This window comes from Lissotriton helveticus, chromosome 9 (assembly GCF_964261635.1).
Source record: "Lissotriton helveticus chromosome 9, aLisHel1.1, whole genome shotgun sequence".
NCBI lineage: Eukaryota > Metazoa > Chordata > Amphibia > Caudata > Salamandridae > Lissotriton > Lissotriton helveticus.
Genome location: NC_136070.1, coordinates 1,252,193,084 through 1,252,205,459, shown reverse-complemented (window position 1 = coordinate 1,252,205,459; position 12,376 = coordinate 1,252,193,084).

Here is a 12,376-nt window from a genome sequence, read left to right as displayed (position 1 = left end):
AGAAAAGACCAACGCCCGAGATAGACCAAGTGAAAACAAAGGATGTTACTAGCTCGTATACATCAAGATAGAAAACACACTAAGCGTCAACCGTTGCTGCCAACCGCAAAGTTCCGGCGTGATTATCAAAAACGCGGTGAAATATTCAGTGATATCGACGGGTTAGTACTTACTAGAAACGTGATGTTGAAACGCCATTAACCACGAGTTCCCACTGGCGTTTAGAACCCGGAGTGACCGGTGTTCATGCTTCATAAAGCATGTCGGAGGCATTTGGTAAACATCAACAAGGGACTGGTAAGCAGTCCACCAATATGGCGGCCATTTTGGAACAGTGAAGAGATTCATAGAAAGGAACAGTGATAGGCATAACAGCCGTTCTAAAGCAGAAAATGTGTTCATTTTCTTGATGTAAAGACTTTTGATGAAGCATTTTATAATAAAACTGGGTGATGTGCTTGTTTATCTTTTACTAATAAGCATTCTCTATTGAAAATTTTTATTTTGCACTACTGTTTATAAAACACCCTCACTTTAACCTTTGTTCCTAAACGTATTGCATGAAGAACGTCACAGCCTGGATGATGGACAACTGTCTGAAGCTCAAAACGGACATGACCTAAGTACTGATCTTTGCCAACCGTGCCTCCCTCTGACACGAGACCTAGTGGCCTGCTGAACTTGGACCCACCCCAACACCAAAAGATCACACCCACAACCTTAGCATCATCCTGGACAGCAAACTCACCATGAAACGAAAAATAAATGCAGTCTCCTGCTCCTGATTCCACACTCTCCACATGCTCTAAAGAATCTCCAAATGGCTGCCTATATGCACAAGAAAAACTATCACGCAGGCCCTAATCACCAGCGGCCTGGACTACGAAAATGCACTGCACACAGGAACTCACGAGAAGGCTCCGGACGATACAGAATTCAGCAGCCAGATTGATCCTCAACCTACCCAAACGGACCCACATCACCCCACAATTGAAGAATCTCCACAAGCTCCCCATCCAAAAAAAGATGCCAATTCAAACAACTGACATGCCTACAGGGCCCTCCACAATCAAGGACCTGCATACATGAACCACTGCCTGAACTTCAACCAACCATTCAGAAACCTTCGCTCTGCCTCCCTCGCCCTTACACAGACACTACGCATCCGTCATAGCCACAGCAGAGTTCACTCCTTCTCCCACCTCGCTGCCAAGTCTTGGAACGTCCTCCCTCTCCACCACCTAACTTTGCCCTTGATGACTGACTTCAGGAAGAGACTCAAGACCTAGCTCTTAGACTAAGCCCAGCGTGCCAGCGCCTGGATACTCTCACTGGTGATAAGCCGTGCTCTAAAAGTACTGATTGATTATGTAACAATTCACATATTGCTCTGCACCTGATAAAATTGGTTTTGTTGCTCGGATATGAATTTACCTTAAAGAAAATAAAAAGACAAGATGCGTTTGGCAAAACAGGAATAAAATAAAAGCAGGAGCTGGGAGAGTCTCAACAGAATGCGTCTGAGGAAAGTCTCTTGGTGTACACATTTTAGCTAGTTTTATGCACATCTTGTGAAGTACCATAAAACAATTTAGGCATTACAGTAGTAAATGTAACAATGTATAGACAGGATTTCACCCAGTTAACTTAGAGGCTGGGAAAAGGGACGCAAAGTCGTTAAGAATCCGTGCTAGGGTATCAGGCATATCCCTTGTGTCCTTATTTTTTTTATTTATTCATTTATGTAGCCATACAGTGTTTCAGGACAATTTGTAATGTTGGATAGGTACATGGCTTATATGTCAATAATTTGAACTATGATAAGCCATTAGGAGAAGGGGGCCAGGGGGACAAGGCACTACCACAGAATAGTCAGCAGCACATTCCATATTACAAAAGAAACAGCACATTATAATGCAGACTGGTGAGGTGTGTTTTACATGCACATCCAAAATATACTTTGATCTACCCATTGTCTGACGTGAGATATCAATCTTGAGTAAGTTGCCTGTACCTCTAAAAAGGCGTGAGAGACTAATGAGCAGGTGTCGTCAGGTTTAGGGATATGTCAGGTTGGTCAGGTGTGTATGTTTCTTGCTCCCTTCCTTTGAATGAAGGTAGCTCAAATGTCTTTGAGTCTGGACACTAGGGGGCATTAACTCCCAAAAGACTGACAGTTGCTCTTGGTAGTACGTGATATCATAAATCAATGTGTCTATTGAGGGAGCCGTGCTTTTTCCCCAAAGCATGGCGATTCTGCGTTTAGCCAAAAGAAGCATCATGGCTAGTAGTCGGCACGATGCAGGTGGAGCATTTGTAACGTAGAGCAGCAGGGCCACCAGTGGTGTGCGTTCCAAGTCTGTCCCCGTGAACTCATGTATTATCTTGTAAACCCTGACCCAGAATTTGGCAATGGAGGGGCATTGGCATGCTAAGTGTAGAAAAGTGGTCTGCAGTTGTTTGCATCTCCAGCAGTTCGCATCTGGCTGGAGACCCATTCTAAACATCTGTAGTGGGGTACGATAGATGCGATGGAGGAATTTAAAATAGATTAATCTCAATTTGTAGTTTGGTGAGAGGAGCTCAAGCTGGGTACAGAAGAAGGTCCACTGTTTGTCCTTGAGGAGCGGATCTAGTTCTGTGCGTCAGTTGGCTTGTGACCTAGCCACTGTCACTGGAGATGTATGCTGAGTAATGTTATAGAGTTGCGTAAGAAGTTTCCTGGGAGAGGGGTTGGTTAACAGATGTTCAAGGGCTGGCAGAGCGGGGGAGCGATCGGGAAGGAGGTATGTAGCTGCCGGTCCGGGCACCCAGGCATCCCTGTTTAAGTGGCAGTGGCAGTAATTCCCATGATATACAAGGTTGTTTGCCCGCCCATGCCAAGGATACCATCAGGGAGCGAAGCCATTTGAAGAATGCAGGGGTATGTTTACGAATAAATATAGGAATTTAGGCAGCACCACCATTATCACCATGATGAGTCTGCTGGTCAGTGACAAGGGCAGTCTGGACCAGGCTGAGACTTTCCCCTCAAGCCAGTCCACTGCGTAGCTGTAGTTCATGCTCAAGAGTTCGTGTTTATCGCGACTGAGCCAAATTCTCAGGTATTTGATCGGGTCTGTTGCCAAGGTTAAGGGACAGTCCAGTGCAAAGGGGGGGGCGTCAGTTAGAGGACAGAGTACTGATGTGGACCAATTAATGTTTATTCTGGAAAATCCCAAGAACTAGGTGATTTCGCTCAACACAGGGTTCAGATTCTCCTCAGGCCTGTGTAAGTAGAGAGTGATATCTCCGTAGAGTGAAGCAATCAATCCTCTGGATGTGAATCCTAGTCCTTTATTGGTGTGATGCTGGCGTAGTCTTGGCGCCAAAGGCTCCATCGCCACGGTAAACAGAAAAGGGGACAGGGGAAATCCCCGACGTGTGCCCCGGGTTACTGGGAATGGGTCAGAAATTCGGCCATTTGCTCTTAGTCTTGCGGTGGGATTCGTGTAGAGTAAACAAATTAATCTGACGAATTTAGTGCTAAAGCCATTTCTGGACAGGATAGTGAATAAATAGGACCTCTCTAGGGAGTCAAATGCCTTTGTGGCATCTAGGAAGGCAGCAAGTGCCGGTTCTTTAGGATCTATGGGGCTCATGCATCAAAGCATTTTGCGATCGCAAATGGTGCGATTCGCAAAAATCGTCCGTTTGCGATCGCAAAATGAGCTTTTGCGATGCATCAAAGGTGAAGGTCCTCGAAATTTGAGACTTTGCAAATATTTGCGAGTTCTCAAATTGCGATTGCATTTAAGGAATCGCATTTTGCGATTCCTTAAATGCAATGCATGATAGTTTTATAAATAGCGATTTTGCAATTTGGGGGAGCAAATTACCATGAAGTTGAACTTCATGGTAATTTGCAAAAACTTTGAAAAATGCACTTTTGTGCATTTTTAAAAGTTTCATGTTGTACACACACATGCCCTTAGGGCATGTGTGTGCACAACATATGTACACAGATTAATTTCAGGGGTGCAACAGGGTGTCCTTTGGACACCCCTGCACCCTTGAAATTGCATTCTCAATTTGCGATTCGCTAATTGCTTATCACAAATTGAGAATGTCTTCCCATTCATTCCTATGGGCCTCTAGGCCCATAGGAATTAATGGGGAGGTATTCCTTAATTGCGATTCGCAATTTGCGAATCAAAATTAAGGAATATTAAGAAATCACTATTTTTTTAGCGATTTCTTCATGAATAGCCTTTTGCAATTCCTTATTAGCGATTCCTTTTTTTTCGCTAATAAGGAATCTCAAATGGCATTGTTGATTCATGTGGGCCTAAGTGATGCAGTGTTGCAAAGAAGGTGCGTAAATTATGTGCCGTGGAGCGACCCAGAATGGTTTTGGAGAAGTGTTCTTTGTCATATATCTTGTTGTTTTCCCTGCCTTCTTCTCCTTACATATATTCATTTTCCCAGGGAACCCCTAATTTTTTTCATATGACCCTGAATGAACCCCGATTAATCAGGTCTGGTGATGAGTGGGAGAAGGGGTTGTAGTCTATTAGCAAATAATTTGGCAAATATTGTATTGTTAATATTAATGAGGGACAGTGGGCGGTACAAGTCTCGAATATTCGCTGGTTTGCCCGGTTTAAGAAGTGACAATATTACAGCTTCTCGCATAGATAGGGGTTGAACCTCGGTATCCATTGGTTCTTGGTAGACTGCGAGGAGGTGAGGGGCTAGCAGTGCAGCATTCGTGTTGTAAAAGGAGGCTGTCAGCCCGTCCAGTCCCGGGGCCTTGTCTCCTGGCAAGCTGTGTATTACCTGGAAGATGTCCTCAGTGGTTAAGGGCTCATCCAGGTAAGTGTGATTTGGGGGGGCGTGGCCAGCCAGCCATCATGGCGGACGCGAACTGATAGCGCTCTGCTCTCATACCCCTACTTTTCCTGTAAATTATCCTTCTGAGGTGCTGATTGCCCTTTTGCTGAGCGGGAAAGGCGAGGAGACGAGGCGTGGAGCCCGCGGGGCACAGTAGCCCCACATCGATGTTGTGGTAGCGGAGAACTTGACCTCAGCCGAGGAGGAGCGGCCCAGACGGAGAGAGGCGCGAAAAGTGCGCTGGGATCGGACGGCCGTTGGGGAGGCCTGCAGCGGGACCGCAGTGTTGCTGAGGCCGCCGGGCGCTGCCACGGACTCTGGTGGCCCGGTGTGCTTGAAGGACAGCGTCCCCCTGGGGAGATAATCGACCATGTGCCTGTGTGCTGCCTGTGGACATCGCCGGGTGCAGCGAGTCCGGACACGGTCTGGGGGCAGAGGCAGCGGGCACGGCGCGGCTGCGGAGCGCTGTTGAGGGGACCTAGGCCTGTGGCTTGGGCGGGCCGCCGGAGCTGCGGCGGGGAGTCTCGGGGGCCTGACCGGAAAGTGGAGAGCGGATTGATCCTGGTGCCGGCCCCAACGGACCCTGCGACCTACCGGAGTCTGCACCGCCGACAGAGTAAGACGCTAAAAGTGCTTTGGGCCCGGCCGGCTGAGGGTGAGGCCTACAGAGCAACTGCAGCACCGGTGAGAAGTCTGAGACATGCTGGGGCACACTTTGCCAAGAAAACTGTACTGTGCCTGTTCTAGAGCCTTAGTTACATGCAGTGAGCCTCGACGTGCTTGTGAACAGGATGTGGACACGGAGCGCTGCAGAGTTTGGGTGGACAACCAGAACTGCTGCAGGGAATCCATGGGGCCCACGTTAGTCAACGGATTGGTTCCGGCGGCGACCCTGCGACCTGCCAAGACTGAGCCCTGCACCTCTGCGGGAACCAGACTGGCCGGGACCCGCTGGATCGTCCTGTCTGCTGTGCCAATTGCGCCCCACAGTGAGGAGAGGGATCCGGGGCAACCAGGGGCGGGCCTGCGGAGGCGCTGAGGTGTCGAGGATGGTGCCCTAGAAGTCGCCCCCTACACGGGCGGTGAACACAGCGGGGCCCACCCGGGAAGGTGTTGAGGCCTAGAGTGGTCAACGGTGGGCTCTGTGTCACTGAGCAAGGCTGCTTGCTCTACGCTGGCTAGTGGGGAGGTGACCCGACCATCGATTCCGGTCTGTTCTGCTGGGGCCGCCTGTGAGTGGCCCAGGGGCCTGTGGACGACGCAGAGGGAAAGGCGGTGAAGAGTCAGGCGGGCGGCGGGGGAGCGTTGAGGTGGTCACCCCTGCGCACTATTGGTGACTAGCTGGCGCATTGCCGAAATCGGCGCACTACGCCCAGTAAGGAGATTGTAGGGGTGAGCACCTGTGACGATAACTTGTGAATGCTACTTGGTGCTGTCGAGGTGGGAACGGCCGGTGAGGACTGTGTGGCTGTGACCTGTCGCGCAAGGCCCTGGACGCCATCTTGGGGCCGGCGCAATTTTGAGAAGTACGGCAGTTGGAATGGCATACCAGGTACCGGCCCAGCATGCCGTGGGGGCGCTGGGCAGGCACCGAGTCCCAGGCTGTACAGGACTTCTGCTATTGTGACATCGGGGCGCCAGCTGTCTTGTGGCCCTGGTAGGCAGCCGGGAAGCATCCACTGATAAGGCGGCACAGGAGGGGTGGCGGCTGGAGCCGTTGGTGACTGTAGGCATACTGGTGACTTTCAATGGAGGAGGGCTGCCACCTATAGAGTTGCTGTTAGGGGATCTGTGGTACGGTCCCGCCGGCGGTGGTGTAATATATGTGTTGCAACACATATAGGCAGGTAATGAGGAGATTTTTCTCTAACAAGCGATTTTTATTTGAACGGCACAACGTATTAAAGATACTTTAAGTGCTACTTTGATTATAATATTGTATATTTTGCAATATTTTTGGCATGCCTGTTTATAGCGCACTTCGTAGGATGTGCTGCTTTTGTGGAGATAACCGGTTAAGACTTGAGGAATCGCAGCCGGCTCCCCCAGAGGGGACGCCTAATCGAGAAATGTATGTTAAATATGGTCTTTCTTCTATAATGTACAGCACATTGTGGAGGAAATACACGCGAAAGGATTCTGAGTTACGGTGGCCAAAGTTTGGGTCATTTGATGTGCGGAAAATTGAGTATGTGGAACAGTGTATGTTCGAGCGGAAATCCAGACAAGATATGTTTGAATGTGTGCGAATGTGGGTGAAAGTAGTACGTGAGCGCGAGAAACGTGAGCAAGCGCTGATTGAAAAAGAGCAACAGAAGAATGTGTATGAAAAAGCGCAAGAATTACGAAAGAAAGAAGTGAAAGAACTAGAAGAGAGACAGGAGAAGGAGCGCAGATTACAGATATCTGGCCAATATGCTGTTCGGCAACCTCTTTATCCTGTCCTTAATAAACCACAAGATGATTTTTCATTGCTAGATCGTCCTCCGCCTCCGTATGCCGTTCCGTCCGCTCCATCCGGTGAAGATGAGGATTCCGGTGCAGAACGAACGAAACCAGATACTCGCTCGATGCTGTCGGCCGACCGTGCGGCAGAACTTAGGAAAGCTGCTCGTCAGGCACTTCGTGATGTTGTTACTGTTTCTGACATTTTAGATAATTTGCAAAAATGGCAGGACAGAGAGCAATTATATTTTACTGAGCATTTTGCTGAAGAAGTTGTTGCCATGTTTCGGAAAATCTCTAATGTTTTAGAACCTGAGGATGTAGCAGCCGATTGTAAACAAATACGTAATGGGCTTTTTACTCTCTCCCAGGTGTCTGATACGATAAGACGGCTGGTCAAACTGCGAACTGAGCCGCTTCGTATGCGAGAGGAGAAACGAAAAGCAGATGCAGATGCACGAACGGATTCGGTCGGCGGGAAACAATCATCTATCTTTGAAACAGATAAGACCACAATAGTGCTTGCAAAGCCTATGCGAGAGGCTGCGCCTTTATATGTTCCTCCTAAAGGAGCAGGCACAAGTGAAGATAAGTCCTCTGCGGATGCTAAAGGTTATTTTATTTATAATTGGGTGTATACTCCCTGGAATAGGGCGGATGTTATGGCACTTAAAGCTGCATTGCCTGACCCACGGAAAAATCCGGCCGCTTTCTATGAAGAGGTGGAGGGAGCTATAAATTCTTGTACCATGACATTAGTTGATATCGATCTATTTTTCGGGCTAATATTACTACCTGATATGTGGAGATATGTGCGTAAAATTGATGATCGCGCAGCGTATGGTGCATTATGGAAGGACATAGAGGTGGAAAATGAGGATAGGGAACCAGCGAAAAAGCCATGTCAGTTGATTTTAGATCTCCCAGCTGCAATATTAACTAAGTTAAAAACCATTATTCCCCCCAAAAAGATTGATTGGACTATTTTAGCATTGTGTAAGCAAAAAGCAGATGAATCGGTTTCAGATTTCTTTACGCGTTTTGAGGAAGCATTTCATGATTTTAGTGGCCAGTCGTTAACGGACGATACGGGCCGACATTTGTTTGTTGACAAGTATGTTATGAACCTATTACCAGGAGTGGCTAGCCGTTTAAAAGCTAGTGAAAGCTCTTGGACTACTTCGTCTCCGGCATCTCTCCTGACGATGGCTCAGTATTCCGAGCGTCAGGAATTAGAAGCGAAGGGTGTTGAGGATAAGAAGTCTAAGGAATTGAAAACAAAGGTTATGTTATCTCAGGTTTATGGTCCACCTCCTAGAAGTAATGATAGAGGCGGACGAGGGAGTTATGGTTCTTCCTATACTCGTTCGAATTTGGCTGTTGATCAATGTGCGTATTGTAGGAAATTTGGCCATTGGGCTGATGAATGTCCATTGTTGCGCTCACAACGCTATGTTCGTGGTCGGGGACCGATGAGAAATCGTGCAGGATATTCAGGTCCTAGGGGTAACACGAATGATCGCGCTAGGTTTGAGTCTAATGCACGGGTACAAAATGGGTCCAATACTTTTGACAGGCGCAATCAATACCAGATGTCTGATTATGTGCAGTCTGATTTACATGATTCTGCTTATGCATAGGATTGCGTAGGATGGGGTAAGGAATCACTTGAAGTTCCAGTAGATCAGAGGGGTCCTTATGTTACAGCACATGTTTTGGGTTCTACTGATCAGTTTCTGGTTGATACAGGAGCTACTCGTAGCGCTCTGTCTAAACAATTTGTTCCGAGGACTCCCCTGTCAGGCTTAACGATCACATCGATAGGGTTCAATGGAACACCTTCCCTTAGCCCATTATCACAACCACTTGCATTTCATGTTGATACATTTGTTGCACCATGTCCATTTTTGCTCTCCCCAAATACGCCAGATAATATTGTGGGTCTTGATATGCTTAAATATTTCAGGGCCACAATAAGATGTTCCCCTGAAGGAGTACGTGTGATTTTAAATGATAATTAACCTGTGATGGATAGAGTCTGCATTGTTAAAGAAGATATTGCATTAGCTTCCCTACCTGACACTTTATGGGCTACTTCAGATACTGATGTGGGACAGATGGTTATTCCCCCGGTGCATATTAGTGTAAAGGAGGGAGCTGTGTTACCACGTTTGCCTCAATATAGAATTTCACGGAGGGTGAGGAAGCACTCATACGAATTGTACAAGATCTCATTGAAGTTGGGGTTGTTGAAGAAGTTCCATTTAATGTTTGTAACAGCCCGATTCTCCCAATTTTGAAGAAGGACACTGATACTAAGATTTACCGATTCATAATAGACCTACAGGAGGTGAATAAGATAGTTGTGCCACAGTACCCTGTGGTTTCTGACATCACGACACTTCTTACTTTAGTTCCACCTACTGCAACCACGTTCTCTGTTATAGACTTGAAGAACGCCTTCTTTTTGATCCCTATTCATCCTGATAGCCGATATCTATTCTCCGTATGCCGTTCCGTCCGCTCCATCCGGTGAAAATGAGGATTCCGGTGCAGATCGAACAAAACCAGATACTCGCTCGATGCTGTCGGCCGACCGTGCGGCAGAACTTAGGAAAGCTGCTCGTCAGGCACTTCGTGATGTTGTTACTGTTTCTGACATTTTAGATAATTTGCAGAAATGGCAGGACAGAGAGCAATTATATTTTACTGAGCATTTTGCTGAAGAAGTTGTTGCCATGTTTCGGAAAATCTCTAATGTTTTAGAACCTGAGGATGTAGCAGCCGATTGTAAACAAATACGTAATGGGCTTTTTACTCTCTCCCAGGTGTCTGATACGATAAGACGGCTGGTCAAACTGCGAACTGAGCCGCTTCGTATGCGAGAGGAGAAACGAAAAGCAGATGCAGATGCACGAACGGATTCGGTCAGCGGGAAACAATCATCTATCTTTGAAACAGATAAGACCACAATAGTGCATGCAAAGCCTATGCGAGAGGCTGCGCCTTTATATGTTCCTCCTAAAGGAGCAGGCACCGTGAAATTCTATATTGAGGCAAACGTGGTAACACAGCTCCCTCCTTTACACTAATATGCACCGGGGGAATAACCATCTGTCCCACATCAGTATCTGAAGTAGCCCATAAAGTGTCAGTTCCACCTACTGCAACCACGTTCTCTGTTATAGACTTGAAGAACGCCTTCTTTTCGATCCCTATTCATCCTGATAGCCGATATCTATTCGGTTTCACTTTGAATAATCGATCGTATAGATTTTGTAGGGTTCCTCAAGGCTATACTGAGAGTCCTAGTATTTACAGTCAAGCATTAAAGAGACAACTTGATTCTTTTGTTCTGCCCGAAGGTGTGGCACTCATACAATATGTAGATGATATTTTGTTGGCGGCAGATACCCCTGAACAATGTGAACAGTGCACTTTATCCTTGCTTTCTTTCCTTGCTTCACATCACCACAAGGTGTCGAAAAAGAAATTGCAATATTGTAGACCAAAGGTAACCTACTTAGGTCACCTTTTGTCTAAGGAGGGGCGTGCATTCACATCAGATCACATTCAGGCAATTTTAGACACACCAGTACCTTCTACACAGAAAGAAGTTCGAGCATTTTTAGGTCTCACTTCCTTTTGCAGGCAATGGATATTGTGATTGTCATACATTGTTAAGTCTTTGTTAGCACTTCTGACAAAAGACACTCCAATACCCCTTCCATGGACAGATGAATGTGAGAATGCTTTTCGACAGTTACGGCAAGCTCTTTGTTCGGCACCAGTTGTAGGTACTCCAGATTACATGAAGCCCTTTACATTGTACGTACATGAGAGAGATGGATGTGCATTGTCAGTTTTAGTACAGACACATGGTGATAAGCAACGTCCTTGTGCATATTTTTCAGCAGTACTTGATCCTGTTGCTCGAGCATTACCTGGATGTTTTCGCTCGGTTGCAGCAGCAGCTGTGTCAATACGCCTGAGTGAAGGGATAGTCTTATCACATAAGCTGTTGGTGCTGGTACCCCATGCTGTTGATGCCCTTTTGAATCAAACAAAGACGCAGCATTTAATTAGTGCTCGTCTGACAGGATATGAGTTGACGCTGTTAGCTCCTCATATTACATTGAAGAGATGTGCAACACTAAACCCAGCCACGTTGTTGCAGTTTCTGGCGACTCAGCTTGAGGCGCAAGAAACACATGATTGTATTTTCCTGACTGAGGAACAGACAAAGGGTCGTATTGATTTTCAAGATACGCCCCTTCCAGATATAGATGGAGAACTGTGGGTTGATGGGTCCTGTTTGAAATTACCGGATGGTACAACTTCAGCCGCATATGCAGGATGTACGACATTACAACGCATGCTTTTACCACGCATGCTTTTACATCGCGAGTTTTACAACGCATACCATTACAACGCATAGTGCTTTGGGGCGCTGGATAGTGAATTATTTAATTTACTATTCCAACTCCAGTCCCCGTGGATAGTAGGGAAGGTGTTGGATAGTAAATTAAATATATTCCCTATCCTAGAGCGCCCCCCAGCGCAATGCGTTGTAATGGTTTGCGTTGTAAAAGTTGCAATGTAAAAGCATTGCGTGGTAAAAGTTGCATTGTAAGTGATGTTTCCCGCATATGCAATTACTACGCTTCACACAATAGTGGAGCCGGCTCGCATACCACAAAAGTCAGCTCAAGCAGCAGAACTTATAGCTTTGACACGAACATGTGAGCTTAGTGCAGGTCTGTGTGTGAACATTTATACAGATAGCCGCTTTGCTTTTGGAGTGGCGCATGATTTTGGCCTGCTCTGGAAGGAAAGAGGTTTTCTGACATCACACGGGATGCAGATAATGCACGGAGAACTAGTGCATAATCTTTTGACTGCATTTACATATCCGAAGAAAATAGCTATAGTAAAATGTAGTGCACACAAGAAAGTGACTGATAAGGTGGGACAAGGAAATCCTTTTGTAGATCGAGTGGCACGTGAGACTGCGATGCAGCCTGACACTACTTCTATGTATGTAGTGAAGTCACAAGCT